At 30.3% G+C, this 21,987-nt stretch overlaps 1 non-coding gene across 1 annotated transcript; it reads right to left on the bottom strand.

Moving 5' to 3' along the window:
• Window positions 1–2,922: 2,922 nt before the first annotated feature.
• On the bottom strand, window positions 2,923–2,994 carry TRNAT-UGU (transfer RNA threonine (anticodon UGU)). The gene has a single exon. It is a non-coding gene; the product is annotated as a tRNA-Thr (tRNA).
• Window positions 2,995–21,987: the final 18,993 nt, after the last annotated feature.

The raw sequence follows: 21,987 nt of genomic DNA, 5'->3' as shown, positions 1-21,987 counted from the left end.
ACCTTATTGTCACTAAGCATAGGCACACCTCTAAGTGATCCATTTCTCTATCATAGCACAGTTGGTGCCTTTCAGTACCTCACCAACACTCGACCCGACATAGCCTTCATTGTTAACAAACTAAGTCAGTTTCTTAAAGCCCCCATTGATGTTCACTGGTCAGCTGTTAAACGTGTCCTTAGGGTACCTAGCTGGAACTATTCATTTTGGCCTGACCATCAACTCTGATTCACACCTCAACATCACAGCCTATTCTGATGTCGATTGGGCTTCAAGCCTTGATGATCGAAAATCTACTACAACCTACTGCATTTATCTTGGTTCCACCCTCATCTCCTGGTCCTCTAAGAAATAAATAATCGTGGCACGATCAAACACCGAGTCAGAGTACAGAACTCTCACCCACGATGCCACAGAGATCATATGGGTGCGAAACCTACTAACTGAAATTTACTTCCCTCCAATTGGCATTCCTGTTCTTTGGTGTGACAACATGGGTACAGGTGCCTTAGCCACAAATCCAGTCTTCCACGCGGGGACTAAGCACATCGAGATCGATGTGCACTTCATTCAGGATCTTGTTCTTCATGACCAACTTCATGTCTGCTATGTTCCTTCTACAGAGCAACTTGCCGACTGTCTAACCAAGGCTCTCCCTCTTGATACCTTTTCATACCTTCGAAGAAAGCTCGGACTAACAGAATTACCCTATCACTTGAGAGGGGATGACAAGGATGACAAATCAGCCTCATCAACAGGTGACAAAGAGCCACATGAGAGCTGATGTCATTGCCACCGTGGATCTTCTCTCTCCTTAATCAATTCCGGTACAATGGCTTCCTGCACCTGCAAAAGGACAGATTTGATTTATAAATTCGTTTTCATTCTTTTGTTTTTTTACCATTTTGTGTATATATAGAAAACATTCACTGTACAAAATATACTAAGAGGAAAAGGAAAACCAATATTGAAATAGAAAAGGAAAGGGAAGAAGAATCATCTCCCTCTTTTCATCAGCTAGCCGTAGGTCCCTTCTCTGCCTTTCTTATCCTTTCACCACTGTCTTAACTGTATCAACATGGATGGAATTCACATCTCGAAGTCAACTAACATTGACATCTTCAACTCAGTGATGAACGGAGATGACTACATCTCCATGGCTCTTGGAAGTAAAAACATCAATATAACCAATGTTCAATGTGGTCTAGGCCACGGAATCAACATCGGAAGCCTTGGCCAATATCCAAAAGAATTCAACGTGACCAAAATCACAGTAAGAGACTCCATGTTCAAAGACACCAAGAACGGTGTAAGGAATAAATCATGGTCGAATTCACATTCAAGTATGGTTAGCAAAGTCTCATTGATCCATATTCAAATGGAGAATGTAGAAAATCCTAGGAAAATTCTTATAAATATAAAAAATTAAAAAATATTTACACTTTATAGTAAAAAGTTCTAAAAATGTTTGTGCATTTGAAATTTTTTGTTATAAAATATAAATATTTTTAAATATTTTTTTATATTTAAAAAGACCCCTATCATAATTGATTACAACTATTGCCCCATTGCAATAGCAATCATCATTATCGTCGATCGGTATAATTTATATAAATTAATTTGAGAGATTATATACATATGATATTATTATTGTTCTAAAGCAAAATGTGTTTGGTTAATTACAAAGTAAATCAAGAGTGCAAATTCAAGATGTTAGATATGAAGACAATAGAGGGAGTTGAAGTAGCAAAGAGAGAGTAAAGTTTGATTGTAGCTCAATTAATCCATGTCAAGGCATAGTGTTGCAAGACATTAACTTGACATTCAACAATGGTGGTTCACCAATTTCAACCTGTTATAATAGGACAGGATCTGCTTTTGGTGTTCAATTACCTCCTCCTTGCTTATTACCAGAGACAGGGAAGAGATCAGTGGGAGGAGAGAGTTTTTTAATTTATTGTTATTATTTTTTCTCTTTAGAAACGATTATCTTTTTTTGTTTTTTTTGTTTTTTTTTTTAAAAAAGAAAGTTTAGAAAGAATACTTTTAGTTACAAAATTGTAACAATCTTACTATAGTTAGAGGTTTGTAATATTTATACAAATGTTCAACCTAACAATGAGACATTTTGACAACATATTCACTTACTTTAATAACAATTTAAAATTTAACTTTGCAAAAATAGTAATGTGTAATTGACATAGTGATTTAATTATCAACTTTGAAGTTAGATGTTTGAGTCTCTCACTCTACATATTATTAAATAAAATAATAATAAAAATAAAATTTTTTTAACTGACTTGAATCAATTTTCAAAATTAGTTTTTTATGTTAATTTTCAAAATTAAGGACTTTAAGTAGAAAACTTAATTAAGGAAATCTAGTTTCTTAAAACGAATTAAAGAGTCCTTAATTACGGATACGAGAATATATTTAAACATATAAATTTGATCTCTATGAGCTACAAATATTTAGATACGAGGTTGTTCAATAATCTTTTCCTGAGGCATTTTTGGTTTAGAGATTTTATTATTGTTATTATTTACAATATATAGAATGAAAGAATTCAACTCTTAATTCCGAATTTGATAATATAAATTTTCTACCAAATTGAGTCACCAATTTTGATTTTGGTAGCAGTTGTGGTTTGTTGTAGAAATTAATGCTCGTTTGATTGATTTTAAATTGTGAATTTCTTGATATCTCATTTTATTTTATTACTTGATAATAAATTGAAGTTTTAAATTTAAAAATCAAACAGTTTAAAGTAAAACCTAAAATGGTATAAAATATTAAAAATCATTTTTTATTTGGTAAAATCTTCTGTTTATAACATGAGAATGAAGTTATGATTTATGAAGGAGAAAATTTTATTTTAATTGATTCCGGTTATTCTCAGTAAAAGGAAACGGAAAAAAGAATTGCCCCCATGCAGGATCGAACTACAGACCTTCAGTTTACAAGACGGACGCTCTACCACTGAGCTATAGGGGCTTGTTTGAATGATGAAGCTTAAGTTTATTATTTGTTAAAAGAATAACTAAGTATTTATTTACTTGGATTTGATTCATATAGTTATGGGATGATAGACTCAATACATGGAACATTAAATCATTTTTAGGTTTCTATTTCTAAAAATTATGTTTGTTTTTCTCGAACTTTTATTTTATGGTCTTAATCTCCCTTTGAAAAAATGTGAATTTTTAGCCAAATTAAAAAGAATATAGTTTTTACAACTTGGATTAACACTTTAGAAAAGTAATTAACAAAACAAACAAACTAGCGGATGAATAAAAAATCAATAGTTATCAAAAGATCCCAAGACCGTTTGATATCCATTTTATTATCTATTTTCTATTTTTTAAAGTTATGCACATTTCCTTTTAATTTCTCAATTATGATTTCACATTTATTAAAAAGATACTTAAATTCTTAGTCAAATTCTAAAAAAAAAAAAAAAAAAAAAAATTTGAAAATTATTTCTCTTTCTTTCAAAATTTGGCTTGGTTTTGAAAACGTGGATCAAACCCCTAAAAATTATTGGTGGAAGTAGTGTTTATAAGTTTTAATTCTTAAAAGCTAAAACAAAAAACTAATAAAGTCTCATTTAGTAACTATTTTGGTTTCGTTTGATAGAAAATTTATATTAAACTTATAGACACTATTTTCAAAACTAATAAAACCATCCGTTTGTTATTTGTTTTTCAAAATTAAACTTATAGACACTATTTTCATCTTTTTGTTATCTAATTTTTACCATTAACTTAAAAAATCAAGTCAAATTTTGAAAACTAAGAAAACTAGCTCTTTAAAACTTGTTTTCATTTTCGGAATCTGGCTAAGAATTCAACCATTGTACCGAGAAAGATGCAAGCTATAGTAAGAAATGAGGAGAAAATAGACTTTCAAAAAATAAAAAAACGAAATGATTACCAAACGGATGGTTTTTGCAAATTAAGCTTATTTTTACGCAATTTCATACTATGGTTTGCATTTTTCTTGCGTAAAAGAGTTGAATTTTTGGCCAAATTTCAAAAATAAATACTACTTTTGTTTAGTTTCAAAATTTGATTTTTTTTTTAAAAAAATAATGATAGCAAGTAGATAACAAAGTAAAAAAAAAAAAAATCTGAGGTGTAATATGACGAATGTTTATAGATTTAATTTTAAAAAAATTAAAAATCAAATAGTTATAAAACAGAGGCTAAAAGTGGTAAAATTGGAATTATATTGTAGTTTTTAAAAATATTTATGAAAATGTGGTACTTTTAAAAATATTTAGAAAAATATTATAGTTTTGCAATAATTACATTCTTTCTTCTCTTCCTTCGAAATTTCCAATAATCTCCACTATGACTCACATTTTTTTTTCTCTTTTTTCTTTCCCTTTCTCTTTCTTAAACCAATACGATAATTCAAAAAATTCAAATGGAACCATTTCATTTATATATCTTTTCTTAGATAAAGATAACTTATATACCTTTAAACATAATGTGAACACAATTAAAAATTATAGCAAAATCTAAAATTAATCAAATGTTGTAAATAAAACAAACTTCATGGTTTTGATGCAATTAGAAATAAAAGCCAATTTATAATTCAATAATTACTAACTACTAAATTAAATTGATAACACTTATACACATAAAGCTCAAATTAATAATATTACAATTTTACATTTAAGATTTGAGTTTTGTTTCAATTTGATCTCTAGACTAAATGATTTACATTTTTAATTACAATTAATCTAAAATAATTATGACGTAAAATTTTAAATTCAATTTTAAAAATAATGAAAAATAGTGAAACTTAATTAATTTTCATAAATATTTTGTAAACAACTATATTTTTCTAAATATTTTTTTAGTGTACAATATTTTAAAAAAGATCCGCTAAAAGTTATAAAAAAGGGGACTTCATGTGTAGTTTTCAATTTAGGAGTTGATTTAACATTCTTAGCAAAATTTAAAAAGTTAATATCCCGTTTGATAATCATTTGATTTTTTATTTTTGTTTTTGAAAATTACTTCTTTCATCTACATTTTTTTTTATCATGATTTATATTTTTCTTAAGTACAATGGTTGAATCCTTAGCCAAATTCTAAAAACAAAAATAACTTTTTGAAAGCTATTTTTTTAGTTCTCAAAATTTAAACCATTGATGAAAAATAGATAACAAAAGAAGAAATTTAGAGTTAGAAGTAGTATTCATAAGTTTAATTAAAAAAATGACGGATCCTATTTATTTATAATTTTTTGTTTCTCTAAAGGATGATCTAAAATTTGAAAACATTTATTTTACGTAAGAAAAATTCCAGATGGCGACGCACCGCTGAATCTGGGATTTTGGATGGATACTTGACCACATTTTTTTGCCGCAATTTAATACGCTAAGTTACAAAACATCAATCTTATGAATACCGAAAATTCATCATTTCCCCACGCAAACTTCCTTTCCAGTTCTATAGGTTTATGACGAAGCTGATAATGTCGGACTATGTTCAAATTATTATATTTATTTATTTTAAATTTTAAGTTTAATCATTTTATGAACTTTATCAACTCGTTTTGTATAAATTTAGCCTTATAAAAGCCATTATTTATATATATTCTTTTTCTACAAATTCCAAATATATAGATTTTCTAAATTTTGAGTTTACAAGAGCCACCATTATCATATAGGAAAAAAAAAAACACAACTTTTAATTTAAATTCAACCCTCTCGCTTTCTTAGTTTAATTATTCTTAACACAACCATTGCTAATGCTAACACATTTTTGGGATCATGAGGCAAATGATAATTATTGCTAATTAAATTGTAAAGAAACTATGGAGAATAATCCCATTTGGATGCTGATAAGAACAAAAATGCAAAGATCACATTCATAGTATTGGTTGATTTTTTTAAAGGTGCATTTGACCAATTTTGCCTAAATTTAAAGAAATATTGAATAATCTAGATGCAGATCGTTCCAATCTTGATGATGTATTGTATACGATCCCTACGAACCAATTTAGCTAAGTCCTTGCTCATGAAGGACACATTACTTCAAATGGTTGTTAGTATGAGATCTTTGTTGTAGTTAGTATAATTAGAGACATGGTTGAAGCTAACAACACTTGTCTTCAAATTTTATTAGAGATGGAATTCCATCTTTCAATAAACATCAATGAAGAAGTTGTATGTTACAAATGTGATTTTGGCTAAATATATTTATTTAAGATTTATGGCGTCGACTTCTTGGATTTTTAGGAGTTGTCTCTATTTTTATCTCTCGTGGATCTTGTCTCTGAGGATGTTCTTCTAGATGCCAAATCTATAGAATATTTCTTTCCTTATTTAACTTATATTTTATATGGGATGTTTTCCCTTTGAGTGAATCTGACAATTTTATGTGAGTATATTTTCCATCATATCGCTGTGCTATTTAAGTTCAAGAAGTTCTCATGCTAAGGTTGCCACATATATTATTTGAGAAGACCATCGTGAGAATTCTATCGAATACATATTGCATTGCTTTGATTCCAAGAAGTAACACAACAACAAAGGTTGCTCGATCTTAGGCGGAGCCTAAGACTTTGTTGATCGAGAAGGATTTCTCAAGCCTTAGGCAGGGGCGGATTTAGTATAGATCTAGGGACGCTCGAGCCCCCCTAAACTCAATGTTATATATATATATAACTAGTATAATATCAAAACCACTAGCTAACCCAATGGTAAATCTGCTTTCTAACCCTCTTTGGACCTAGATTCAAGCTCCACTCCATTTATGTTTACTAAATTATATAAAACCCCTTGTCAACAAAATTTTTGGATTCTCCACTGGCCTTAGGGGGAGCCTAACTTGTTATTCATCGAGAAGGGAGTTCTCAAGACTTATTTACAGATAAAAACAACGTTCTAATAATTTTAAATGTGATTATCTTAAATTGATTGGACTTATGGTTCTTTAATTTTAGTTTTAAGAGCAAAATTAAAGAAGATAATGAATTTAAATTGCATTGTTAAGAGAAATTTGGATTTAATTCAAATGGATAGAAACGGGGTTTATTTTCAAATTTCTGATTTTATCATAATATGAATTTCTAAATTAATTAGATTATGGAATTTCTAATTTTGATTAGAATAAGGATTCTTGAATTAATTAGACTATATTATATTAAAAAAGTAAATCTAATCTATCTATTACTTCAATGATGGATTTTCTAATTAATTAAAATGTGGATTTCCTAATTAGAAAAAAATGTCTTATTCAAAATGTAGATCTACTCTATCTACTACTTTAATTATGGATTTTTTAATTAATTAAAATCTGGATTTTCTAATTAGAGAAAATGTCTTATTAAAAAAGAAAATCGAATTTATCTACTACTTTAATTATTGATTTTCTAATTAATTAAAAAAAAAGAAGAATCTCTTATTCAAAAAAGAAAATCTAATCTATCTACTACTTTAATTATTGATTTTCTAATTTAATTAAAAATAGATTTTCTAATTAGATAAATGTCATATTCAAAAAGGAAATCTAATTTATCTACTAATTAATTATGGATTCCCAAATAATTTAGAATTAGAATTATTTTTCCTCTATAAATACAACCATTCACTTCATTCTAAACCATCCACTTCATTTGAAAGGGAAGTCAACCAGAGAGAAAAGTCTCTTGTTACTTCCACATTTTTTTCCAGCTATCTCGCTCTCCTTTTTGCAGTAAAGAAGTTCCTCTTAGAAACTTCTAAATACATTTAGTTATTTGAGAATTTTCTAACAAGTATTCCTAGAAGTTGATAGGGAAGGTTGATTGCTTATAGAGTTCTATCTGAACTCAAGTTCAAGGTAAGTGACTTTACTACTGTTATTGCCTTAAGTGTCAGACAAAATTCATATTTAATGTTTTTTGCTTGGTCAATTAAAATGTATTTGAAGTTATGATGAGCATGACATGTTTTACTTTAAAATTTATTATTGACATTTATGATCAATTTATCAGTTAAATAAATTACATGGGACCTCATGTATATGTTTATGTTACATGAAATATTTAAAAAGTAGAATTTTAATCCTTTCCATCCTAAAGTTATTGACAACATGAAATTGATGCAAGTTCAACAGTTCTAAGTTACATAAAATTAATGTACTTAGATAGTTTTTAGTGTGTATGAAATTGATGCACACTCATGCATGAAACTGATACATGCCTACAGACTTAGGGTTCAATGTATATGAAATTGATGTACATTGAGCTGATGTGTATAAAATTGATGCACACTCATGCATGAAACTGATACATGCCTACAGACTCAGGGTTCAATGTATATGAAATTGATGTACATTGAGCTAATGTGTATGAATTTGATGCACATCCAGGGGAAAGAAAATGGAGTGTATGACCAAAAACTAGAGTTTTAAGTCCCACCAGTTTGAAAACATTTAGATCCCGTTTGCATGTGTTTGACCCTATTAGTGGGGATACTTATTGAATATTTGAAATACTCAATCTTTTCTTAAAATATTTTTCAAGTAAAGGCAAGAAAGTATCAGGCGGTTGATGAGGAGGTCTGTTGAAGGTGCCATACGGGATTAGAGAATTGCTTTTGCTCAATGTCATGTTTTTATATATTTTAAAGATTAAAGAAGACTATCGAGTTTTGTAATTTTAATTTTAAATTTCTTTTTTATCAACATTATAGGGATCCCGAAATAAACTAACTTTCCCGAAATAAACTAACTTTGTTTCAAAATCTCTAGATCATTTCAATGAAAGCTTTAATTATTTGGAAAATATTTGTCTTGAGTTTAATTTGTCATCTAGCTTTTTGTTTCAAAAACTCTATTTATAGTAGTAATGACCACAGTTAGGGATCTCGAAAAGTTGGGTCATTACACACTTTTCCTCAAACGTAGGTGGTTTATCATCGAATTGGATTACCAAGCTCGATATGATTATTTTTTATTTACTCTCTATTTTATTTTACTGTTGATTCTGAAATTTCTAGGACATTGTGTGAGACAAGCGTATTGAGTGCAAGTAACCACTTTCCAAAATTTCTATTAGCTAAGACCTTGTTCATGAATGACCACATTACTTCGAATGGTTGTTAGTATGAGGTCTTTGTTGTCTTTAGTATAATAAGAGGCATGGTCAAAGCTAATAACACTTGTCCCTACAACAAAAATTGTTTTTAACAACGAAATTACAATAATGAAAAATATTAGTCGCAATTTTTTTGCAATGAAATATCAATTCGTTGTAACTCGTTCGAGGAATTACATTTTCGTCGATTAAATCTTGTGACAATTTTTTGTCACAATTTGGGACCAGTTATCTTTTCGTCGCAATAATGCTTACGACGATTTTATATTTGTGATGAAAATATGAAATCGTAAAAACTCAAAAAACATGCGGGCGGAAAAAGGGTTTTCATTTCCACCCTTTGGTCGCTCACAATCTTTAAACTCCATTTTAAGTTTTCTTTTTTCACAAAGGATATATAGAGGCTGATTTTGTGGTTTAGGGGTGTACAAGTTCTTCCATTTTTACAAGTTCTTCCATTGTTTGTTTCATTTTGTTTGGGGTTTTTTCATTTTTAAGTTTTTTGTTTCCTTTTTGTTCCAATAACATCATTGGAGCTTAAATTATTTTTTGATTAAGCATTTGGAGGTATGTAAAATTTTCCATTATGTTTTTTTTGCTTAAACTTTGTTATTGAGAAATATTTGTGTTATCTAGAGTCTATTTGTGTGATTTAAGTTTTAATTTAGAGTTTATTGTTCGGTGAAAGTGTGATTTTTACTTTATTGTGCGTCCAAAGTATGATTATGGAGGTTATTTATGTGATTAAAATTTGATTTGTAGCTTATTATTGTAGAACTAGAACTTTGTTACTGAACCTTTTGAAGTTTAATATTTGATTTTGAGTGTATTATGTGTTTAAAATATAATTAGGAGAATATTTGTGTGATTAAACTGTGATTTAAAATATATTTATGTAGGTGAAGTTTGATTTAGAACTTATTGTGTGTAATTAGAACTTTGTTAACGATCATTTTGATTTAGTTTAAGATCATGTGTAATAGCATGTTTGTGACTATGGGGGACTTCCTTATGTTATATGTTTAAGTTTTTGAAAAAAATTTCTTATGTTTAAGTAATTTGAAAATTTTGTAATTGTGATAGTACATAATTTATAATTGGTAAATGTGATTCTACTCGTGTTTAAAAAGGGAGAGAGGTTGTTTAATTTTTAGTTGTGATAGTAGTAAATGTTAATTTATGATTTTTATGCTTATAGTATTGCCTATTCTTCTTTTTTTATTATTTTTTTATTTTAATCCTATTGAATCTATTGAACGTTAAGATGTTACATTTTGCATATTGATCTTGTCCTCTTAGTCGAATTTGTGATTATTATGCTTGAGACTGTTTTATAACTTCTGTTGTTGTGATTTTACTTCGGTTTGAAATGAGAAAAAAATTGTATACATTATGCGCAAGATTAAAATTGATCCTTGTTGACGGCACAAGAATAAAAGATTGTTAATTGACCTTCTTTCATCTTTGTGGGTAGAATATTTAATAATGTTTCTTTTGTTTTTTTAAGACATTATAACTTAAGCATTGTGTTTGTTCACTTATTTTGTAATTTCAAAACCTTACACAAAAAAGTTGTTACCTGCATGTGTATACATTAATTTTAAACCTTTTCATAAATATATTTGGTCTTATCTTATTTTATTCAACTATTTGTACCAGCAAAATATTGATTAGATTTGAAATTCAAAAGATAGGAAAGATGTAAGAAACGTCATTACTAGAAATTAAATGAATAATTTTTTAACAAAAGCAAGCTTTTGCGACTAAATAGGTTTTCATTTTGCGACGAAAATGGTTTTCATCACAAATTGTGATGTTTCTCGAAAAACGTCGTAAAAGATATTTACGGACGGGACTTTGGTAACGTTTCATGCAACGTTAATATTTACGTCACTAAAGAGTTTTTGCACGAATTTGTGGCTATTAATGATGTTTTAGTTTCGTCACTAAAAATAATATTTCTTGTAATGTCTTCCGATGAAATTCTATCTTTCAACAAACTTCAATAGAAGAAGTTGTGTTCTTTTTAATATAATTTCTTTTATATAACTATTCCTATGTAATATAAAAAAATGTAGAAGAGATTTAATGAAGTATTAATTAAAAAAAAGTTTCTTATCTTGTTTCATTCTCATTTTTTCTTTGGTTGTGTAATTTTTATCTGTTGTCGACATATGACTACTCTTTAGTATATTGACGAAAAAGAATTTATATAGAGAAGCAATAATTAATATGGCTAAAAACTCATTTTTAAAGAAATTAAGAAAAATCCAATATATACAATGTTGAATTTAGATTTACTAATAATAGGCACAAATTCTTTATTCAATGTAACCCTTTTCTTGGTAAAGTAAGCATCATTGAATTTTTAAACATTATAGGTTTTCCATACATCGAAAAAAGAGAAATAACATCCTTTGTGATTTGAATCCTCACTCCTATTTATTAAGAAAAAAATAAAAAATAAAGATAGATTTTTAATAAAAGATGGGAAAATCCAAACATTTATTTTTAGTTTTATTAAAAAACCATGAGCCCGGGCTAGAAATAGAATGAAGGTAAGTTTTATCCATTACGTATGTTTGGTTGTATTGAGACTACATTTTATTATGGCATTATTTATTATTATCATAAGAAAATTCAATTTATGCTTTTCAATTTTGAAGGCTATATCAATTAAAATTCTTAACTATTAATTATGTTCATTTAAAACTTAAAATTTTGTAGGGGTTTAATTTACACTCTTCTATTTTTTTTTTTTTATGACTTTCGTGTGAAACTTATTTTGAGTACATTAAACATCTAAAATTTAAAATTATCGATGCATTAGCTGTCACACATGTACAAACTTTTTTAAATATTGGTTTTATAAAATAGATCATTAGAGTTGATTTCATGGACAATTTGCAAAAAAATTCTAACAGATCATCTAGTTATAGAAGTTTAGGAGCTTAATTGATATAATTATAAGTCTTACACACGGTAAAATGTAATGAATGGTGTATTGATACACTTATGAAAGTTCATAAGTTTAAATTAATACAATCAAAATTTAGGATTTTAATTGATATAACATTAAAGTTTACACGTATAGATGGATAATTTTCCTTATTATATTTATCATCAATAAGAAACATAAATCCATCCTTTCCATGTACAACTTTTCCTTTGTGACATTAATAAGTACCATATGTGAAGGGAAAAAAAGAAAGAAAGAGAAAGAGTGAGACATTCAAACGACTAAAGAGTAACAAAGATTCATTTTTAATAGAGCAATGATTATTATTTTTTAATTTTCTTTCTTTTCTCCGATTTTTGCTTCTTCTCGTTTTTCGTAAGAAATTAAGTTTTGTACCAAAGATTTGAAAGTACCAAATTCACAAGTGACTTAATACCAATAACACAATCATCAAGTTTGATTATTATAACGAAACATTAAATATAAATAGCAAATGAAAACGAATTTGAAAGAAGCTATTTTTTTTAATCCACAAATTTACACCATTTTTAGAAATATTTTTTTAAAGGTTTGGAATAAGAAACGAAAATAGTTAAACAAGTTTATTTCTCAAAAAATGAGAAATGCAAACGATATCAGACATGCCAATAGCTTTTTTTTTTTAATAAAACTTTAAGAGTATGATGTTTATTAGAAATAAAGTTGAAAAAATGGCATAGATGTCCCAAAATGAAGGGCAGAAATAGAAATATTTGTGTATTTGTGTACTGTAATATTTTTTTACAAAATCAAACGAAGAATAAGAGTTTGGTTTGGTTGTTCACTACTTTTAAGAAAGTGCTTTTGAGAGGTATCAAAAAGAAAAGGAACCGTACAAATATATTTAATGTATAAGGAAAGGGATAGTAAGGTAGTTAGTAACTATCATTGATAGAAGCTACCGCTGATGGTATGTTATCGGTGATAGAAGCTAATATTGATAGCACATTATCGATGATATATAGAAGCTATCACCAATAGTACGTTATCGATGATAGAAGCTATCGCTGATAGCATGTTATCGGTGTTAGAAAGCTATCACTGATAGCACGATATCAATGAGATAATTGATAGCATGATATTAGTGAGGTCATTGATAACATCTTATAAGTGATGTTATCAGTGAAATAAACTATCACTAATAACCACGATATGAGTGATATTAGTGATATCGATGATAGAAGTTAGGTGAAAACTATATATCAAGTTTCTTTGAAAGTTCATAACTAGTTATAGAAGTCTATCATTGCTAGCCTTAAGTGTTACTATTTCAAGGTTAATTCTAATCGATGAAAGTTTATCAGTGATATCGACTGGCAGCTGCCACGATAGAAGATTATTAGTGATAGCTATTGTATTATTCTTTCAAAGTTGACAGTCATTTATGAAAGTCTATTAGTAATAGCCACTAATGGTTTTCCATCACTAATATAGCTCAATCTTTCAAAGTTGTTGGTTTTCTTTCAATATTGATAACTAGTTATAAAAGTCTATTATTGATAACCACTAATAACCTTAACTATTAATATTTCAAGGTTGATTCCGATTGATGAAAGTAAGTCAATGATAGCCACTAATAATTATAGCAAATTAAAAGCTAATATTTTAAGATTGTATTAATATTTCTCAAATTGAAAATTGTCACCGATAGAAACTATCAGAGATAGCAATTGATAGTAGATAATAATAGCTATTGGTGATAACTTTCAATTTGAGAAAATCAGGAAGAAGCGAGCAAAATGGTGGCTAGGCATGAGTTTTTTAATCTTTTACCATCTTTTTGTTCTACATATATAATTATTTTATCCTTATACTACACATTCTATTATTTTGGACTTGAATTCTTTTTATGTAACTAAGTTTTTATTTTTTAAGTAGTAGTAATATTAGTTAAATTGAGAACCCATTGTTGAATTGCTCATGAAAGTGTACAATTTGATCGAGAATAATGTAGACCATTATATAAATCAATTATTCAACGTAAATCTATCTTCTAGTGTGCCATTACAAAAAGGAGGAAATACATTGTCGAAAGATTGATAAATAAAGTGTTCCTATCTTAATAATTTCTAGAATCAATTTTAAAATAATAAAAAAAAATTGATCGAGATTTTTATAAAGTATTTATTGAAAGTGTGCACAAATTTTATTACTATATATAAATATGATATATAAGAGGTAATTGTCTTAAGTGGCAAAAATGATAGAATTTTTTTCAAATATAACGAAATGCCATTGTCTATTGATGACAAACAATGATACATTAATAGACAATGATATTTTGTTATATTTATAAATAAGTTGACTTAATTTTCTATATTTGAAAACAACCAATTTTTAAAAGTATGAATGAAATGTTCAAAAAATAAGGATAATTTTAGTCCTCGATAATATCTAAAGATTCAAGACTTAAAACCAATCCCTAAACTTTGATTGAAAACAATGTATTTTCACAAGTTATATTTTATAGAGAAGTATGGGGTGTAAATACAATATTAAGAGACTAAGAATAGATCCTAGAAACATCAACCAACTTAAAAACTCTTTAACCACATAGATTAAGTATATACATTAACACCCTCCCTCAAACTCAAGGTGGTAAGGTAGGAATCAACTTGAGTTTGTTAAGTAGTGGATGGACGTGCCTGGGGACAAAGCTTTGGTGAAAATATTGGTAGGTTGCTCAGTAGTAGAAAAAACTTGTAAAAGAAGAGTTTTACTCAGAAGATGATGTCGAACAAAATGACAATCATTCTCAATATGCTTGGTGCGCTCATGAAAAATATTATTGTCAGCAATTTGGATGGCACTACGACTATCATAGTGAAAAATAGTGACAGACGGCTGAGAAACTCCTATATCAATAAGAAGCCAACGGAGCCACAATAACTGTGACGTAGCATCAGCCAGAGTGTGATATTCAGACTCCGTATTAGAATGAAGACAACACTCTATATCATACTCCACCAAGAAATAAGAGTCACCAAGATAGAAACAATAACTTGAGGTAGAATGTCGGTCAGTAGGATCACTAACCCAATCAGCATCAGAGTAGCCGGATAAGACCAGGGATGACTGGGATGAGAACTGAAGGCCATGTCCCAGAGTTCCTTTGACATAACAAAGAATACGAAGAACAACAGTAAAATGAATGGTTTGAGGGGCAACCATGAACTGACTTACAATGTGAACAACATGTGCAATGTCGGGATGAGTCACTATTAGATAAATAAGACTGCCAACAAGTTGATGGTAGAGAATGACATCTACGGGGGGAATGCCATCAAATGGAGTCAAACGAACATTAGGGTTGAGCGGTGTCGGGGATGTATCAGAGTTAGTGATCCCAGAGCACACCAATAAGTCTGAAGCATATTTCGCTCGAGACAAGGAGTAGCTAGTAGAGCTCATTGATACTTCAAGACCAAGAAAGTAACTAAGTGACCCCAAATCCTTCATCTCAAATGCTCGCCAAGGTAGTGTTGCAGATCATAAAAAGCGTGAGGATCATCCCTAGTAATAATCATATCATTTGAAGGGATCAGATCCCGCAATGGAAGCGTTGTGTTAGAACACCTTGCATCCCACGATTCTACGTTAAACTAAATCGTTAATCTAAACGAAATGAATAAACACGTAAACTAGCATGCTATTAGGGGAAAGTATTAGAATGGTTCTTACCTTTGTAGATTCCCCAAGTACCATGAACAATCCTCTCTAAGGTTCCAACAAACGAATCTCCAAACGATCTTGATCATGAACAACTCCTTGAGCCATCTCAAATACTACCACGAGAGTTACCTAGTTTTTCTCTAGGATTCTAATAGAGGGATAGGTGGTATCCAACTATTGGTAGAGGGAGAAGAGAATAAGGTTTTGGAGAGTAGAGAGGCTTAGAGAAAATTCACACAAAAACATTAGGCAATTGTGTATTGTCAGAGTTTCTCTACAATCAAAATTATGTATTCAGTGCATTCCCAAAGGGCCATGGGGAGGTCTTTATATAGGGAAGGGCCAAACCCCTTTCCTAATATATTCTCATTTTCTATAATTAATTAAATAATATTTATTTATTTAATTAGTTCATTTAATTAAATAACACTTATTTAATCAATTAACCCAATTAAACAATATTTATTTAATTTTAATTTGTACAATAGTTAAATAACTATTTATACATTAAATCCAATTTAATGTATACATTTAATTATCATACACATCCCATGTATATGTGCAAAACCTCTCTATTAATTAATTCTTTGCAAATCTAATTCACTTGAATTAATTAATTTGAATCTTATTCAAATATTGCTATTCAATTTAATTATAGATCATATCCATAATTAATTATATATTAATCTCATTAATATATAGTTTTCTCAAATTAATTTGAACAATTCAAATTATTCTTTTTAAGTATCCCCTAGTGAGCTACGAGGGGACCTAGTGAACCTGTAGATTAGAGGCTCCGACAATATGAGATTAATTGGTTAAACTCATTAACCAAGTTAATCAATATTCGTTAACTGTGGGTACACTCCATTAAAGACCCACAACTGCACTCTTTTCACTATAGATATATTTCTATGTCTATGGATATAGATCAATACCAGCAAGTTAGTCCTTCATGAGTGTTTGTAACTCCAATTGGGTCAAATTACCATTTTACCGTTGGGTTACCTCTAACTTCTTAAGTACCAGTTCTTCTCTAATGAATAGCCTATTTATAGTCCAACCAATAAACAGAAACCCCTCCCGGGTCAATGAGAGGGTAGGGATCTTTGTTCAAGTCCCAGAGACACCACTTAAGGGAACACTCATCTACTTACCCTTAAGGCGGGAAGGAGTGAATTCCATATCGTATTATTATGTTCCTAGCTCCTCACTTGGTCTTGTCCCCAAAATGGTAGGCTTATTAGGTCGGTGATCTGACCACTCGCACTCATACAAATCAAAAGACAATCCCTCATGAATAAGTTCATAATATACTCAGTATTAAGACTAAGTCACTTAGGTCATTGATAACGGGTAGAAATACAAGTTATTACAACTCAAATAAGTAAAACAATGAGAGAATGCGATGGTAAAATAGACAATATCATGTCTGAAAGCGACAAACTAAAAGGAATTGCGATCGGAGTGCTCATCGCATAAAAGTAGTTAATTTATCTATTTTGTGCAGGTACAATGTAATGGCACATATGAAATTGCGATCCAAAGGCACAATGCGATGGCGCACATGGAATTTTGATCCAAGGGTACAATGCGACAGCGCGCTTAAAGTTGCGACCACAAGTCATGTGGTCGTGAGAAGTTTCTTAAAAAGGTGATCGCATAAAGACCTCGCATCAAGGCGACAACATAATAAATCATGATAGGACGTAAAGCTGATAACGGTCGATTCCGCATTCAGTTGACAAGCCGTTAAAAGCCACATTGTAGCAAGTACATTGAACTTTCGATGACTTTTAAACGGCGTAATAGAGTAGGGAAATTAATGCTGCCCATCAATCAATCATTAGCAAGAAAAGTTGCTTCACCTTGAAATCTATAAATACTGAATGCCACCAGAGAGAAAAAGAGATCGATTCACGCACATACATATACATATACATAGAGGACGGAGAGAGCAAGGAGACAAGGCGAAGCTAAGAGAAATCGCTCCCGGACAGATCGAGAGACTGGCAGAAAGCAATACAAAGAAGAGAGGGCCAACCCTTGCGAGAGTAAGAATCCACATTTAGAACAGAGATGAAGTGATAAAGATTAGTATAAAAGACCACGGGAAGCAAGACATTGCTACCGGTTTCTTATCTCTCAAATCCATTTGTTATTTTGTATTCAGTACTTAAATTGTAGAAAATGGAAACTTCATTTCAATTCATGTTCAATCTCTCCGCACCATGCATGAGTAGCTAAATTTCTGAATGGGTTGAGAAGTACTTAGCTAGCATGACTTAAGATTTATATTTTATGCGATCATCTTGTCTTATGTATGCATCATTCACCCTTTGGACATACTTGAGAGAGTAGTCTAAAGATAGAATCTAGGCTTGAGAGAGTCAGATTAGAATCTAAGCTTGAGAGAGTTGGATTAGAACCGCATAAGCAAGAGTAGAAACTTAGACATAAGTTCTATTGCTATTTACACATTGCATGCGCCTTAGAAATATGTATGATGGTATGCGGTCACCTTGTTTTATGTGTGCGTCATTCATCATAAGCAAGAATAGAGACTTAGACATAAGTTCTACCGATAGTTTTCGCATATATATCGCATGCGTCCTAGAAATAGGAATTATGACATTCTGCATTGAGAAATGTAGTGCTATTATTTATGTATAGCTTGATCGCATAACTTGTGCACAATCTTAGGAAATGTTAACTAAACCCCTTATTAACTCTTTCATCGCATACTTATTGCAACTCTACGCTTTCATCACTCCGTGCTCAACTCCGCCGCATAGGAAATTTAAATCAAAACACTATCCACTTCTTTTTCACCACCGCAATAGAATTAAAGAGTCTGTCGCATATCTACTTAGTAGTCCCTGTGTTCGACCTTAGACTTACCAGGAAACCTAAGAAGGCTTATACTTGAGCTTTGTTAGGAAAACTTGAATGATCATTGCATAACACACATCATCGCATACTCACATCACCGCGTCATAATTTTACGCATCAGTCATCCTAATGAAATAGAAACCTAGCTAGTCAACGGTGTTACATCTAGTGGTTTCTATTTTACGGTCCAGTTTTATGCAAACTCTAGTGGTTGATGTCTAGTTGGCACAAATATTGACTTCACAATTAGCAAGTAATTCAAAGGTGTGACAACTGGAAAAGAATGTTCCAGTGCTGGGAAATAGAAAAGAACCACCCTATTAATAAATAAAAACTATGACTGAGTGGAAAATGAAAGAGTCACCAGGGGACGTGACAAATATAGTGAACTATGATAACCAAGTTGTTCATACATACAAGTATTATTTAATATGAACAAAGATAATATTAGAGTAGCGCAGCGAAAGCATGGTAAAAGTAGAAGAAGAAAGAAAGGAAGAAGATTGTAAAGTTTACGACCAAAAGATGTTGACAAAGTCTAAGTTATAAGTAGGTTCGAGCAAATTTCGAGGACGGAATTTCTTTTAGGAGGGAAGAATTTGTAAAGCCCAAACCCTAATTACTTTAAGTAAGAGTAAGTAATAAGATGTCTCCTAATGAGTTAAATGAAGCCATGTTTTAGGAGGGTTAGAGGCTGGAAGCAAGGAGAAATAAGTTCTTGTGTAGCTAAGTGTAAACCCCAAATTCAAAGTGTCCTAAACAAGCATGTTTGGCTAAAGGAATATATATCAAATATCATATAAGTGAAAATCCATGTTATTTAAAGAAGTTGTAGAGAAAGGAAAAGGAAAATATAAAATAAAGAAGCTCACTTATTGGTTTGACACGTGGCGATTAATCCTTGAATTTGGGGGTGTGACAGAACCCCTTGGGCTGAGACATAAAGATATTTTCCTCAAGATTGCCATTTAGAAAAGCAGTCTTGACATCCATTTACCATATCTCATAGTCATAATATGTGATTATGGATAAGAGAATTCTTATAGACCTAAGCATAGCAACAGGGGAAAAAGTTTTCTCATGGTCATCTCCTTCCTTTTGGGTATAACCCTTTGCTAGAATTCTAGCTTTCAAGGTCTTTACCTTTCTAGCTACATCCCTCTTTCTTTTGTATATCCATTTACATCCTATGGGTTTGACCCTTTTTAGGTAACTCTACAAGTTCCTATACTGAATTAGAGTACATGGACTCCATTTCAAGATCCATGGCTTTGATCCATTAGTCCTTGTCTTTGTCATTCATCACCCGTTTATAAGACAATGGATCCTCAACACTATCATCTGGCATGACAAATTGAGTTTCAATTAAACCCAAGTAATAGTCAAGTTATATCACAGCCTTCCCATTGCATCGAGGCACTCTCAATGATTTAAAAGGACGAGACAAGACTGAAGTGCTAGCTTCTTCAAGAACTATTGATGAAGGACCAACTTCATTAACAACCTATGTTGATTCTTTAGTAGCTTCATTTAATACTATTTTGCTATGTGGTTTATGATCTCTCATGTGACCTTCCTCTAAAAATGTAGTGTTTGTAGATACAAACACTTTATTTTTTTGAGGGTCATAGAATAGACCACCTCTCGTCTCCTTAGGGTAACCAATAAATTGGCACAATCTTGAATGAGGTTCCAACTTCTTAGGATTTGTCACTAATACATGTGTAGGACGACCCTGGATTCTTAAATAACATAAACTCGGTTTACGCCCCCCTCTATAACTCAAAAGGTGTTTTAGAAACACTCTTCGAGGGAACATGTTCAAGATATCCTTGTGCATATCTTTATGTCTAATAAGGCCATTGAGCATAGCTTATCATAGAACGAATCATATCTAATAAGGTTTTATTTCTCCTTTCTGATACACCATTTTATTGAGGTGTACAAAATGCTAAGAGTTGGGATTGAATTCCATGTTCTATCAAATAGTACTCTCCACCCTGATTAGATCAAAGTGTTTTAATTGTTTTTCCTAATAGGTTTTAAACTTCAGCCTTATACTCTTTAAACTTTTAATTGAATTTTAGAGAGAAATATGAGGTATAAATACAGTAATAAGGGACTAAGAATAGACCCTAGAAACACTTAACCAACCTAAAAACTCTATAACCATATAGGCTAAGTATATATATTAACATCAATATAGAGATAACAGGTTTAGCCTAAATTTTAAAAATTAAAAATTTGTTAAAAGTGCGTAGCAATTTAGTCCTCTGTTAAAAATTATTTTTTTTTCTTCCTCTGGTGCTTCTTTTCACTCTAGTCCTACATTAAAAATTATGTACATTCAATATTCAAAATTTTCCTTTGAGATAGTATATTTCTTGTTATGAGTTGATTAATTTAAATTTGGACCAAATGTCATAATTAGAATTAGATAAGTTTAGAGGAGTTTATCAAGTCCCTTATTGAGGAGAAAGTTTAATATCCAAACTTTATTCAACTTGAAGAATTATAAGAAAGTCCGTGTAATAATTCTTCACGTTTATTGAAGTTTAATTATTAAGGTCTCGTTTGGTAACTATTTTTTTTTTTATTTTCGTTTTTGAAAATTAAGCTCATGGACACTACTTCTACTTCAAAATGTCTTCTTTTGTTATTTACTTTTCACCCATGGTTTAAAAACCAAGCCGAATTTTGAGAACTAAAAAAAAGTAGATTTAAAAAAGTTAGTTTTTTTTTTGAAATTTGGCTAAGAATTCAATCATTGTATTTAAAGATGCCAATCATTGTAAAAAAAATGTGGATGAAATAGACTTAATTTTTGAAAACAAAAACAAAAAAATCAAATGATTACCAAACAGGGCCTAAGCTTTCTCCTCAATAACTTAGACTTGATAGGGTATCATAGAAATCATAAGTGTACAAATTGATTAACAACTTAACTAATCATAAAACCAACTTGTCCACTCGATATGATCATAAATAAAATTCATACTATACAAAGGATAAGACCTAACGAAAGTTACATCTAAGGACCAAAATAGATATGAGAAAGATTAAGAGGGGTTAGACCCAAAAACATGTACTTGGCTAAGGCCAAGGTTGAGGTCGAGATCGAGCCTATCTTTTCACCAAATGGGGCATGGCCAAATGCATGTTTGGGTTGAAAGGATTCCTAAAATGACAAATATTGTTTGATTTGGAGTTACCCTCAAAACATCCTTACCTCATCCGTAATACTCTCGAAGAAGCTAAAGTCTTTGCATCATTATCAATATCTCTTATGAACAAGGGAAAAAATAATATTCAACATGGAAATTTCAACA

The sequence above is a fragment of the Benincasa hispida genome, chromosome 7, assembly GCF_027475165.1.
Source record: "Benincasa hispida cultivar pf3 chromosome 7, pf3_genome.v1.1, whole genome shotgun sequence".
NCBI classification, from domain to species: Eukaryota; Viridiplantae; Streptophyta; class Magnoliopsida; order Cucurbitales; family Cucurbitaceae; genus Benincasa; species Benincasa hispida.
This window is presented reverse-complemented; position numbering and strand designations above follow the sequence as displayed.